Genomic DNA, 14,708 nt, shown 5'->3' with positions numbered 1-14,708 from the left:
AAAGGTAAGCCTAATTATAGTATAAATTTGTAAAAACTAGTATGGCAATTTCAAAAAGAAAAAATACGTAGAAAAATGATTAATAGCACATTGTACAATTCCTCATATTTTAAAACAATTTCAAAATAATTTTCTATAACATATATAGAGATACAAAAATATCTCTAGGGTTAGGGTTTCTTAGGGTTAGCCATCCTTATGGAGAATAGATCCAGACCATTGATTATAGGAAACCTGTGAGGTGAGAGATCTTAGTCTTCCAATCATTAGATTAGCCATCATGATTAAACTGAAGGTCTTCAAACATTATCTTTTAGTTTCCTTAACCTAATCCCATCAAATAAATAAAATATAAAAAATAAATTATATATTCATTTTGATTCTATATTCTCTCTTACACATGCTTTCCCTCCATCACCAAACATCCTACAGGTGGGATGGTGATAAACTCATTATCATGATGTGTCCTAGATCGGTTGGTGATAAACTCATCATGCATTCCCGCCATATATCTTATGGGATGGTATGCTATAGGTTATTTACTTTTTGGTACATAAATGATATAATAATCCCTTATCATTAGATGTAAAATTGGATGGGTTGGAGTGCGCTACAAAATTTCAAAGAATTGCTTTTGGACTTTTAGCCTAATCAATAAGAGAAACCCTGCTGCTTAGTTTCACATCTGGCTGTTCAAAATGATTGTGGCATTCTTGTACAAATAATGAGTAGTTTTCTTGTATACTGTACTATTTTTCAGTTAATGTTAATTTTTTCTAAAACACTAATCAATAAATGAAATATTTTCAATAGAGAGTAGGGAAGGGACATGAGGTTACCATGTATCCGGATAAATGTGCACAGTAGAAAAATCAATCCCCACTGCCCCATTGTTTCTTATGAAATCGGTGCCCAATTCGGTAGCATAATGGTTGGGATTGAACGCACTTCTATTAGGGTTGGACAGTCCATAAAAGCCCGAAGTTCTTAACCCCTACCCCCAATAGATGGTTGGGATCTATTGATTTCACATACGCTACCATCTCTTCAATCCATGCCTGAATAATTTATACATATTCCATCAATATTTCACTCACACAGTATATGCGGATTAGGATTTGTGTAGCCGACCCTAAATAATTGAGAGAAGGTTAAGATGATGATGATGATTCCATCAGTATTTCACTTATTCATCAATAAATCAACGTGTTCAAAAATCAAATAACATAGACAAATAATGAAGGGAGAATGGTCTTTCTGAAAAAAAAATTATCAGAAAGGTGTATTTTTTGGCGTGGAAAGCGTTTCCTTAGGGTCAGATGGGCATTCAGCTTTGTTGATGAGCTCCCAAGTGAATATCATCCTCGTACATGACTTTGCTGTAAGTATTGAACGTTGTTAAAATGGCCTGAAATAGAATGCGAAGAAGGAAATATTGAGAGAGAGGGAGAGAGAGTACAGTATTTGGAGAAGGTAAAGCTTAGAATTGGAATTCATATATGTCACTCTCTCCTAGCTATCCGATTTGAATGGTTTGCTGAGATAGCTTCATTGTTTCCGAGTATTTTATTTTTAATGTTTTTTTTCAACAAACCATATAAACATGAAATTTAGTTTTTGTCATCATCTCACTGACATACCTTAAAAATATTTTTAAAAATTTTAAATGACCAAAGAATCCTAGAAACTATTATAGGTATTTTGCTCATTTATTTTAAAATCTTATTTCCAATCAGAAAATTGTTTTCAACTTTTCCATGTTGCGATATTTTAAAATAAACAATAATTCATATAGTTTTGAAATTGTGCCACTCGCCATCCCCGGTGAGTTTCTACCGCATTCACACCATGGGGCAAATTTCATATGGCGAGGTATCTCAAGTTTGTTTCCTACGGCTGAACCACCCAAAAAAAAAAAAAATTTGTGGGATTAGCACTTTTGCTGAGGGCAAAGATGAGCAATTGCAGTTAAAAAAAATGTAGGGAGGAAGGCTTTCCACTTGTAATTTTGAAGTTTGGAGGGAATAGTAGGATCTTGATGTTAATTTAATATGTTAACAAAAAACTGTAACATTAATAAAAATAGGAATACATATAATAAGATTATTTATTTTTAGAATAAAGGGGTCAAAATCATTAGTGATTGCTAGTTGTCAACTCAGAGTAATTGGAGGTACGTCGTGAACTCAGCATAAAGTTTAAGTAACATCTCTCGAACCATGTGACATAGTTTTAGTTGTTGGATTTCCCATCCGATAAATTAAAGATAATTGTTGGGGTTTTTTGTACCAAAAAATAAATCATCTCATAACTTCTATTAATTGACTAAAGTAAAAATTATAAAAAACTCCCTCCACCAAATTACATGCATATAGGCCCCACCCCCTCTCCAACCAAAACAATTGTTCTCTCATTTATGCCATAAACTTGTGTTTGTTTCCGTTTATCTTTTGCGTTCCTCGTCCTAGCTGAATTTTTTAGTCATCTTGGATCAAAATTCTTTTTTCAGTCAGAACTAAAATTGTTTGAGGCCGTTTAACTGTTAGCATGGACCTTGGCTCTAAGAACTTTTCCAAATGTCGAACCAGCCTTAAAATATATCTTCTAAAATGAGGTAAAAAATTCATCCAAAAGGGTGAATGCTGAAGGAAATAATAATGAGCTTTATGGTATGAATAAAAAAGTATTGGAAAAGTATATATGTGTAGAAAATTCAAACCATGTCAAAAGAGTTGGGCTCTAATTTCTTTGCTTTTTTTTGGAAGTCAAAAGAGTGACGAAGCAAAGTGTTTGATTACTTTCGGTTTATGCTCCTTAGAAAGCCTCATGCCATTTTGTCACTCTTGGATGACATGACTAAGGGGCCGTTTGAAACTTAGAAATACATTTTGAGAAATAGTTTTTTCGTGCGGATGGTACATTTATAGAAATTTTGAGATAGAAAAGCATTTTCATCTAAAATTATTTTCCTCATTTTTAAGTCAAAAATATAGAAATATGTATCCTTGCTTTCACCCTTATAAATTGATTTCTAGCCGGATTTCCATGTTACTGAGACGCATACTTTATAAAATAATCAATTCCACTAAAACACCCCATGAATTAGAGAGAAAAACTATCTCAAATTTTAAGTATTAGGAAGATAGAAAGTATCTTAAAATTTTAGAGAAAGAAACTATATCTAATTTTAGAAAAAGAAATTATCTCAAATTTTAAGTTTTAAAGAGAGGTAATATCTTAAAATTTTAGAGGAAAAAATACTCAAAAAACTTTAGAGAGAAAAACTATCTCAAATTTTAAATTTTAGATAGAGAAACTATTTTAAAATCCGTAAAGATAAACAATCTCAAATTTTAAGTTTTAAAAATAGATTGTACTCGGAAATTTTTAGAGAGAGAAACAATCTCAAATTTTAAGTTTTAAAAAGAGAATGTACCTGAAAATTTTTAGAAAAGAAACTATATCAAATTTTATGTTTTAGAAAGATAAACTTTTTCAAAATTTTGAGAGAGAAACTATCTTAAAATCATCCGAGAGTGAAACTACATCAAATTTTAAAGACAGAAACTATCCCAAATTTTAATTTCTAGAGAGAAACTATCAAAAAAATTTAGATAGCGAATGTATATCAAATTTTAGAGCGAGATAGTACTTGAAAATTTTTAGATAATAACTACATCAAATTTAACAAAAAAAAAAAGTATCATTATAACCAATAATACAATTCAAAACATTTAAAAAAAAAAAAAAAAATTTGACGAGTGAAATTGGATGGCTTGGAGTGAGTAAGAGAATTTTTAATAACAAACAAAAATCACGGCCATTTTACATCCCCTATTTCTCTAAAAGTTCATTTGTTCCCTAGTATCTACGATGATGAAAATTTAATGAAAACCTTTTGTTAAATGTCATGAGGTCCCAATGATCAGATTCATTTTCAGCACGAATTCATTGCTGCGTTTTTAAAGAGCCACTGCTTATAATAGAGGGTGGCTCCGTGATTGAGAAAGGTGTGTGGTACGGTTTCGCAAAGCCTTATTCAAAATAGTTGGTGGGAATTCACGATAGCATTTTCGGTTCATGGTTAAGAACAAACCTGTAACCGTGATATTGAACGAGTCTGCAACTCAAAGATTCAAGAATGAGAGTATTCTCGTCAGTCTTGTATGCATCTCATTTTTTAACCAAGTTGAGAGCATACAAAACTGAAATGCATACATATATAACCAATTATCTTGAGAGAAGTTCCTCAATTTTCTGGTTGGGATATTTGGGATATGAAGAAAATACATGTATAAGCAGTTATCTTGGATTTTTCTTGAGCAAAATCAAAAAAATCTCTCTTTCTCTCTCTACCCCACAGCCTAAACAATGTGCAGAGAATCTCCTTAGAAAAAATATAAGGTGTAGAACCACTGGTATTTACTATTTTCACATTATGTAAAAACAGTAAACATTTTATATGATTAACAATTTTTTTTTAAAAAAAAAAACTACCCATTTTTAATTTGGGTTTTTCAAAAACTACCCTGATTTTGGTTTTTCAAAAGCTAGAATGACTCCGTGATTCTCATTTAATATTGGGCAGGTAAGCGCTGACTTTGCTACTTATGATACATGCAACTTGCTCTCTTTTCTCCCCCATCAAATTCAAGCTGAAATTTTTATTTTTTTTTTAGGAAATCTCCTTGAAGCTTCATCTGCTAAGGCTTAGAAATAGCGAGTCGCATCTTGAATGTCCCAAGTCACATGAAGTCCGATGGCAGTTTTCCTGAACTTGTGTGATGAAGACACAGGAAAGAGCTTCACAGCCCATCTCAACAAAGCTCTCATTGATTCTGCTATCTCCACCTTCTTCTTTTCACCCACACAACAACTACCCACTACTATACAGAGAGCAATTGAACGGTGCGAGGTGTTTATACCTATCTTTTCCCCCCCTCTTTCTTCTGCCTTGACCAGCTCTCTTATTTACTGAGCTTGCCGAGGGTGACGCTTGTCCTTCCTGTGTATTATGATGTGGAGCCTTCTCATGTTCGCTGGCAAAAGGGGCCTTTCGATGGAGCTTTTGTGGATCACAAAAGTAAGAATGGGATTGATGAGGCGACGATTCAGAAGTGGAAAAATGCCTTGAAAGAAGTTGCCGATCTTTCTGGTTGGGAAATGAAGAATTACAGGTATAACCAAATATCTTGGATTTCTTGAAAAATAAACAAAAATCTCTCTCTCTCTCTCTCTCTCTCTCTCTCTCTCTCTCTCTCTCTCTCTCTCTCTCTCTCTCTCTCTCTCTCTCTCTCATGTTGCGATCAGGAACTCTATAGAAAGTAAATATAAAGTGTTGAACCACTTGTACTACTCTTTTCAAGTCCTCTGGTGATGATCACCGTTTATTTGGTTTTCACCTTTAAATATCCTTTGGATATCCCATGGAAAGAATTGATGGGATTAAGCCATTTTAATTTGTTCATATCTAAAATGCAGCCTGATATACTCCTTAGACTTCATGTGCGTGAAATACTTCATTGTACTTTGATCTATCATTCTTATTAGCGAGGCCATTTTGTTTGGGTCTGTTGCATCTCTAGTGTTTTTTATTATCTGCTTCTAATAAGAACTTGTTCCATTTATTTTTATTTATTTATTTATTTATTTTTAAAGCTAATGAGGAAGGATATTATGTAGGACTGAAGCAAATTTAGTAGAGGAACTTGTTAAGCATGTTTCTGCGAAGTTGGAGTGCAAAACACCATTTCATGTTGCTTCTCATCCTGTTGGGCTCGACTCTGGCATTGTTGACATGATGGAACTCTTAGATATTGATACTAATGATGCTCGGATAGTTGGGATCCATGGAATGGGTGGCATTGGTAAGACCACTCTTGCCAAGGCAGTGTTTAACAAAATACGTTCTAGCTTCCAAGGCACTTGTTTTCTCTCAGATGTTAGAGAATCTTCAAAAACAAATGGCGGAGTTGTCACCTTACAGAAACAGCTTCTGAAGGAACTGTTTAACGAAGGAGATCCAAGTATATATAATGTTGATGGAGGTATCTGTGTTATTAAGAACAAGATTGGGTCTAAGAAAGTTCTTGTTGTAATTGATGATGTCGATAGCGAGAAGCAGCTCGAAAAATTGGCTATTAACCGTGATTGGTATTATCAAGGGAGTAGGATCATCATCACTAAAAGGGATGAGCATGTCTTGAATGTGAACAACAGAGTTGATAAGTGTCATATCTACAAGCTCAAGGAATTGGATGGCATAGAATCTCTTCAACTCTTTAGTTATTGTGCATTTGGGAGGAATGAACCCGTCCAAGAATATGCCAAACTCTCATATGATGTGGTATCCACTGCTAGTGGCCTTCCCCTGGCTCTTGAAGTGTTGGGAAGTTACTTTTGGGATAAGACACCTGAAGAATGGTAAGAGGCAGTAAAACATTTGAATACAATATCTGAAAAAGATATCATACCAAAGCTGAGAATAAGCTTGGATGATTTGAATGAAGAAACGAAACAAATATTTCTTGACATTGCATGCTTATTCATTGGATACGGTAGAAATTATGCATTTGATATATGGAAGGGTTGTGGTTTCCTTGCTTTAAATTCCATAAGAAACTTATTGCAACGGTCACTTATAAAGATTGATGAAAAATGGGATAGGTTGTAGAGATGCATGACCAAATTCGTGATATGGGGAGACGGATAGTTGAACTAGAAAACTTGGGTGATCCAGGAAGGCGTAGTTGGTTGTGGTCTGAAGAAGATGTTATTGATGTGTTGAGGTATCACAAGGTAAGAACTTCCTAAACAAGCTTATTTTTCTCCTTTTTATATAATGAATGAAGAACATATGGTTAGATACATCTATTTTTTGGCATCTTTCTATTTGGCTAAAATTTGCTTTTACCATTGATTAGGGTACTCGAAAGGTTCGAGGCCTAGTCCTTAAGGGGAACAATCAGGGCCATAGTTGGGAAACTGAAGCATTTAAATCAATGACCAATCTGAAGCTACTCAGCATTACTGGTGATGCATCTGTGAATGGGAGCCTCAAATGTCTTTCATCAGAATTAGTGTGGCTACAATGGCATGGATATCCTTTGCATTACCTCCCAGATGGCTTGAGCTATGAAAAGCTTGTTGTCCTTGACTTGTCAGAGTGCAGCGCTGTTATTGACTTGTCAAACTACATGAACCAGGTGTGGAACTTAACCAATATTAAGATTATATTGTATCAACAGTTCCTTTACTTTCTTAAAATGTATCATGGCTGTTAATCTCGCTACAATCAAATCTTTTTGGATAGGTTTTCCCAAAGTTGAAGAGTCTTCATCTCAACGATTGCAAAAACTTGGAGAGAATTCCTAACTGTCAGTTATACCCAAACTTGGAGAAGTTGGTTCTCACACAGTGTGAAAAATTGGTGGAGATTCCTAAATCTATAGGCCTTCTACAGAATTTAGTTTATTTGAATCTTTCTTTCTGCTCCAACCTCAAGGAACTGCCAGATTCATTGGGCTTACTAGCAAACCTAAAGGAGTTGAATGTGTCTTGGTGCGAGACACTCAGTAGATTCCCAGCATCAATGGGAAGGATGAGGTTACTATGTTATCTATATATGGAAGGACTTGCTATGGCCACATTACCTGATGATTTTGGGCAGCTTTCTAATCTGCAAGAGTTGATCATTCGGGGATGCAAAGACTTGAAAGACCTCCCAGAAAGTTTTGGAAGTCTCACAAGTTTAAGGACTCTCAACATACAGTGGAATAGCAGTTTGACAAGGCTTCCATCTACTTTCTCAGGTCTTAGCTCCTTGGAAGAATTGGATGCAAGTGAAGGTAACCTGCAAGGGATGATTCCTGATGACTTTGAAAAGTTGTCATCATTGAAAATGTTGAATCTCAGCTGGAATGATATCCAATACCTACCCAGTAGCATGAGGGGCCTCTCTCAACTAGAAACGCTGGATATAGAACATTGCGAGCAGCTAGTAGCTATCCCTGAGCTCCCCAACAGTTTGAGAGTTCTGCGTCCTTCCAAGTGCAAAAGTTTACAAACCATGCCCAAGCTATCTCACCTTTCTCAACTAGAAACGCTGGATGTAGAATATTGTGAGCATCTGGTAGCTATTCCTGAACTCCCCACCTGTTTGAAAGTTCTACATGCTTTCGAGTGCGAAAGTTTGCAAACCATGCCCAAGCTATCTCACCTTTCTCAACTAGAAAAGCTGGATGTAGATTGTTGTGAGCAGCTAGTAGTTATCCCTGAGCTTCCCACCAGTTTGGAAGCTCTACGTGCTTCCGGGTGCGAAAATATGCAAACAATTCCCAAGCTATCTCACCTTTCGCAACTAGAAACACTGGATGTTAAATATTGTGAGCAGCTCGTAGCTATACCTGAGCTTCCCACCAGTTTGGTAATTCTACGTGCTTCCGGGTGCAAAAGTTTGCAAACAATTCCTAAGCTATCTCACCTTTCTAAACTAGAAATTCTTAATATAGGGAATTGTGAGCAGCTGGTGGCTGTACCCGAGCTTCCCGCTAGTTTGAAATATCTGGATTTTTATGGATGCAGAAGTGTGCCAACCATACCCAAGCTATCTCACCTTTCTAAACTAGATCACCTAGATGTCTCAAACTGTGAGAAGCTATTCGCTATCGAGGATCTTCCTACCACTTTGAAAAGTTTGAAGGCTTCCAACTGCATATCTTTGCAAATTATACCCAACCTCTCTCAGCTTTCTAAACTAGAATACTTGGATTTAACGAACTGTAAGTGGTTAATTAAGATACATGGTATCAGTGGGTTGAAATATTTGAGAAGATTGTGCTTGCGTGGGTGTAACCCTCACTCTTGGAAGGGTGAAAATCTAGCAGATGTAAGTTACTTCTTTTGTACAAAAACTCCTGCAGTTTGGTTATTGAGTTACCTTTATTTCATTGACGACCGCTAATTTCCATTTTGCTTTCATTGTATAGGAAATGTTTCCAAGTTTACAGCACTCAAGTGTTCCTGGGAGCAAGGTTCCAAATTGGTTCATGTATAAATGCATGCCAAGATATACAAGGATCGAGGAAATTAAGAATCTAGAGGGGTGCATTCGTCAACAAGTGATGTGCACATTGCCGAGGTCCTCAGATGTAGGCCTTCGTATCAAAGAAATGATGGTGTGCTTTGTTGTTTATGTCCATCACTTTAGTTGTCGTGGGTCGGACCAATTTGTCAACTTATTGAGCAAGAGGAAAGGTGCTATAGTGGGTGGAACTCGATTACGAATTTATCAACGCACCCACCAGAATCAAATTCTTTTTTACCGTGGTGGAGATGACCTGAATTATGAGTTTAGGTTGCACTGGTTGGAAGATGCGGATCAAATTGAAGTCGTGGTGCTATCAAGACAATGCGAGGATCAACTTGAAGTCGAGAATGAACGGCTTGAAGAACTGACACAATGTGAGGATCAACTTGAAGACATAGATGAATCGACAGAATACGAGGATCAAGTTGAAGACCTAGATGAATTGAGGCCATCGCCCTGCATCCATTTGAAGAAAGTAGGGATCCATTTTGTATACAATCAGTAGATACTGAGGATTTTATATGCGAATCAAAAGATACCGACGATTTTATAAACAAATCAGAAGTTTCCAAGGATCCTATGGATGAAAAACTGGCTTTCTTCAATTCATTGTATGATCAATGACAATTTGGAGCCTCGCTATCTCTTAAGGTGCCAATAATGATATTCCTTTCATATTACAAAACTGTGCTTTATTTTTCTTGTTACAGATGGATTCCACTAATGATGTGACCATCATCTGCCTTTTCAGTCAATGATTTGGAAGAAAAATTAGATTATTTTGCCTCATTTTAAATGAATATTGAGCAGCATGGTCTGATCATATTTCGATTATATATTGCCTCATTTTTTACCTTGTTGCAGAATGATAGTTCCACTGCCCTTTCATGCTCATTATGCATTTATGTTCACAACTATTCAACTTTAGAAACAGAGTTTTGAAACCCTGACTCGGAACAAAACTTTCAAAAATAAGGAAGGTACCACCTTCATTGAGCACCCGATGCACCCAAAAACGAGAGAGAGAGTCATCTGCTTCGTATTGAGAGAGAATTCACATAATACACACGAAATTATTGAAAGAAGGGTGACTTGAGAGAGAGTCATTTTCCTCCTATTGAGAGGGAGTTCACCTGATGCTCCCACAATGCCAAAGAAAGGAGACTCTAGATAGAGTTCACACATATAATCATTTGCTTCTTATTGGGTAGAGTTCATCATCAGCTTTATATTGGTTGTTTTCTTCTTTTCTCTTGTACAATAATATTGCCAAACTCTGTTTTCCTTCTAACAGGCTTGATCCATTTTTCAGGCATCTCCTTCTTGTGGATCGTTTCCTCCTTTGATCGACAAGCTCTTTGTATTCTTCACTATCTTTTTTACATTTATGATATGAGGTTCCCACTCATGTTGAATCCAAAGAATTGATTGATAATGGGCTTCTTGCTCTCTCATAGAATTGATGGTGAGATTAATGGTGGAGACCTGTTTGGTTTATGGATTGTGGTAAGAATCACTTGTATCTAAGTTTTGAGTTTGTTAGGGAGAAGAGTGGTTTGCCAGTTATTCAGAGATTGTAACGAAGGTTCCAAACGTCATGTAGTAAATCTAAATCCGAAGGTCGATGAGAGAGCCGTCTTCATTTATAAGACGTTGAGACACTGACTCGGCCCAGTTACTCGGCCTACGGCAAGTACTGCTACGTACATATTTTTTATATATATTATATATCCCCAGCTATAATCCAATGGGTCCACTTGACTTGTTGGCCATTTTATAGTCTCATGTCTACATTTCGAATCCTGCCGGATCTCTTTTTATTATTAAACAAGGCGTTTTTATTTTATTAAAAAAAAAACTTGCCTTATTTTATTAAAAAATATAATATATGTTTTTAAGGTTTAATTAAGAGAAGTTCTTTTTTTTATTAAAAAGTAAGCATCATTACGGTTTAATTAAATAATTAAGAGCGATTCCTTTTTTTTTATTAAAAAATACGTACCATTAAATGAAGGTTTGAACACGAGATTCAGGGTGTTCCTTTTTTATTAAAAAATAAGTACCATAATGATTTAATTTCCTGTTTAAAAATACGCACCATCAAACTGAGGTTCGAACACGGGGTTCACAAAACAACATGCAATGGGCAAGATTCGATACCTTAACTTCTTGTTATTCTTTTTTTTTCGTAACATGAACTCGAACTCAAGAATTTATCCGATTAGGATTCAAAACCCGGATTTCAGACCCTATTCGAATGCAGTTTGGATTCAAAATTTGGATCGGATACGGGTGCAAGTAGATTCGATCCGGATCCTACCTGAATCCATATCTAGATCCAACCCGTTTTTTTTAAATAGTAAATTTTTATTTTATATATATATAAAAGTAATGATCCTATAGGACTCTCATCCACCCATATGTGTAGGGCCCCAAAAGATCACCATTAAAGTTGGTATGGATCTTTCGAAAAGTTATCACATGGGTGTGGGACTTGACTTTTCTATAGATCCGTGTCAAATTTAATGGTGATCCTTGGGGTCCTACACACATAGATGCGGGAGGAGCCTATAGGATCATTTATATATATATATATATATATATATAAAAGGAAAATATAGGATTAGCCCACTAGCTCATATGAGCCCAACGGCCAATATTGATTCTGGGACGATCACGAATGTCCGGTAGTGTTCAAATTTTAGCTTTTTTTCTACAAATTCAAATCACTTGAAATTTTAGGCATGTGTCCATCAAAAATAGATGAATCTTCAAAAAATATTTTACGTTAAATAAATTGACAAAATACCCTCGAAATGATTCGGGGGTTATTTTGGTCATTTTATTTTTACGAATAATTGTTTTTATATTTTTATTTGGTGCGTCTTGATGAGAATAACAAACATCTAAAATTTAAAGTGATTTGGATATGTAGAAAAATAAATAAAATTTAAACACTATCGGACATCTGTGATCGTCAGATCGGCTCAGATTCAATATGGGTTATTGGGCTCATATGAATATGTTCATATGAGCTAGTGGGCTAATCTCATCTTTATATATATGTATATATATATCTGAGTTTGTCTAGAGTTAATTACCCCTCAAAATACAAAGGTTCAAGTTAGAAGGGGTTGTGATGGGTGTATTTCTCAAAATAATTATTATTTTTTATTAAAAAAATTATTTAAATAAATAACTTTACCATTAAGCAATGACAAATTTGAAATTTTCAAAAAAATACAATGGCATTTTGGAAGTTAGTGTTTTGGAACTTTATTAGTACAGTGCCTTTGTCATTTAGTTCAAATTTCAATTTTACCATTTATGGAGATAACAAAAGTACCACTTGCCTTGTAGTAATATTTACAAAATTACCGCACAAAAATAACTTTTTTAAAAAAATAAACTACAAAATTAATAAATCCACCCTTTGCAACTCTCTTTATCTTTAACCTTTATAATTTAAAAGGTTGTGAAGTTTAGATTATCCCCTATATATATATATATATATATATATATATATATATATATATATATATATATATATATATATATATATATATATATATATATATATATATATATATATATATGAAAAAAGCTGGGATTAGCCCACTAGCTCATATGAACATATGAGCCCAACGACCCAAATTGAATCTGGGCCAATCTGACGATCACAGATGTCTGGTAATGTTTGATTTTTTTTTTTTTTTCTACAATCCCAAATCACTTGAAATTTTAGGCGCAAAATAGGTGAATATTCAAAAAATATCAAAAAAATATTTTACATTAAATAAATTGATAAAAATACCCCCAAAAATTTTTGAGGGGTATTTTGGCTATTTTAGTTTTTCCAAATAATTTTTTTATATCTTTATTTGATGCTCCTTAATAAGAAGAACACACACCTAAAATTTCAAATGATTTGGATTTTTAGAAAAATAAAATAAAATTTAGGCACTACCTGACATCCGTGAACGTCAGATCGATCTAGATTCAATTTTGGCCGTTAGGCTCATATATTTATATGAGCTAGTAGGCTAATCCCAGCGTTTCCCATTATATATATATATATATATATATATATATATATATATATATATGTTTGTCTAGAGTTGTTAACTCCTCAAAATATAAAAGTTCAAGTTAGAAGGAGTTGTGATGAGTGTATTTATCAAAACAATAATTATTTTTTTTATTAAAAAGTTATTTAAATATATAATTTTACCATTAAGTAATGATAAATTTGAAATTTTCATAAAAATACAATAGCATTTTGAAAGTTAATATCTTGAAATTTTATTTGTAGAGTGTATTTATCCTTTAGTTAAAAATTCAATTTTACCTCTTATGGATATAACAAAAGTACTATTTGTCATGTAGTGATATTTACAAAATTGCCCTACAAAAATAACTTTTTATAAAAAATAGACTACAAAATTAATAAATCCACCATTCACAACTCTCTCTATCTTGAACCTTTATAATTTGAATATAGATATATATAAAACACTATACAACGCCTATTGGCGAAAATGAATAGTGATTTTGCCTACCCTCATCACCGTCCAAAGTTCATTGTGCGGTCACGATTGTCCGGTAGTATTTTATTTTTCATTTTTTTTCCTACAAATCAGAATGACCTGAAATTTAGAGCGTGTATTCATCAAAAATAGGGAAATCTTTGAAAAATATAAAAAAAATATTTTACATGAAAAAAGGTGACCAAATACCCCAAAAATATTTTGGTTATTGTTTTTTCGCGGATAATTTTTTTTATATTTTTATTAGATACGCCTCAGTAAGATGTACACACTCTTTAAATTTCAAGTCATTCCGATTTGTAGAAAAAAAAATGAAAAATAAAATATTGCCTGACAATCGTGACCGCACAATGAAATTTGGACAGTGGTGAGGGTAGGCGAAATCACTATTCATTTTCGCCTATAAGCGTTGGGAAGAATTTTTCTATACATTTATTCATTTATTTATTTTAGAATAATATATTAATCTTGATCCGATGTATATATTTGGATCTAGATCCAGATATTTAAGATCTGATTTGAATCTAGATTCGAACAAAATCCAATGGATACAATTCAAATCTAGATCTGATCGGATCCGGCCCCGATCCAACCCGCTCTCAACCCTAATGAACTAGATCGAATAAGTCTGCCCCAGCCAAGGCCCTAGTACCTTGGCCGCACAGATTTTCTTAGCATTGGGTTGAGAGAACACGACTTAGAGTGTGTGCATGAGAGGGAGCTTGCGGTGCATGTGAGATTGAGAGAGAGAGAGAGAGAGAGAGCTCGTCTTCATTCCACAAGCCATATATGTGTAAAAGTGGAGAGATGGTAGTTTAACCGTTTGATACGACCATAGTCTCAAATTTGCCCAAATTGTCAATGATTTAACACTTAATTCATTTATCATCAAAGTGCACCTAAAATATCAAGCGGTGTTTGGAAAATCTTAGAATCAAAATCGGGAGCAGGAAATACCCGGGCCGAATCTTGCTTGAAATTGGGAACAGGCCTGGTATAGAGACCTTCGTTAGAGAACCACGTGATCGAGATTGTTAAATTGGTCGAGTCAGATTGGCGATGTTATACAGAGT

At 34.4% G+C, this 14,708-nt stretch overlaps 1 non-coding gene across 1 annotated transcript; it reads left to right on the top strand.

The window, feature by feature from the left end:
- The first annotated feature begins 4,643 nt into the window (after positions 1 to 4,643).
- LOC18443543 (uncharacterized) lies at positions 4,644 to 9,920 on the top strand. The gene is made up of 5 exons (XR_016055817.1): positions 4,644 to 5,177; positions 5,683 to 6,798; positions 6,924 to 7,205; positions 7,313 to 8,887; positions 8,988 to 9,920. It is a non-coding gene; the product is annotated as an uncharacterized LOC18443543 (transcript).
- The last annotated feature ends 4,788 nt before the right edge of the window (positions 9,921 to 14,708 follow it).

Source organism: Amborella trichopoda, chromosome 5, assembly GCF_054954075.1.
Source record: "Amborella trichopoda isolate Santa Cruz 75 chromosome 5, AtrichopodaSantaCruz75HAP2 v2.0, whole genome shotgun sequence".
Taxonomy (NCBI): domain Eukaryota; kingdom Viridiplantae; phylum Streptophyta; class Magnoliopsida; order Amborellales; family Amborellaceae; genus Amborella; species Amborella trichopoda.
The sequence above is the reverse complement of the archived record's forward strand: the minus strand, read 5'-3'. Positions and strand labels throughout refer to the sequence as shown.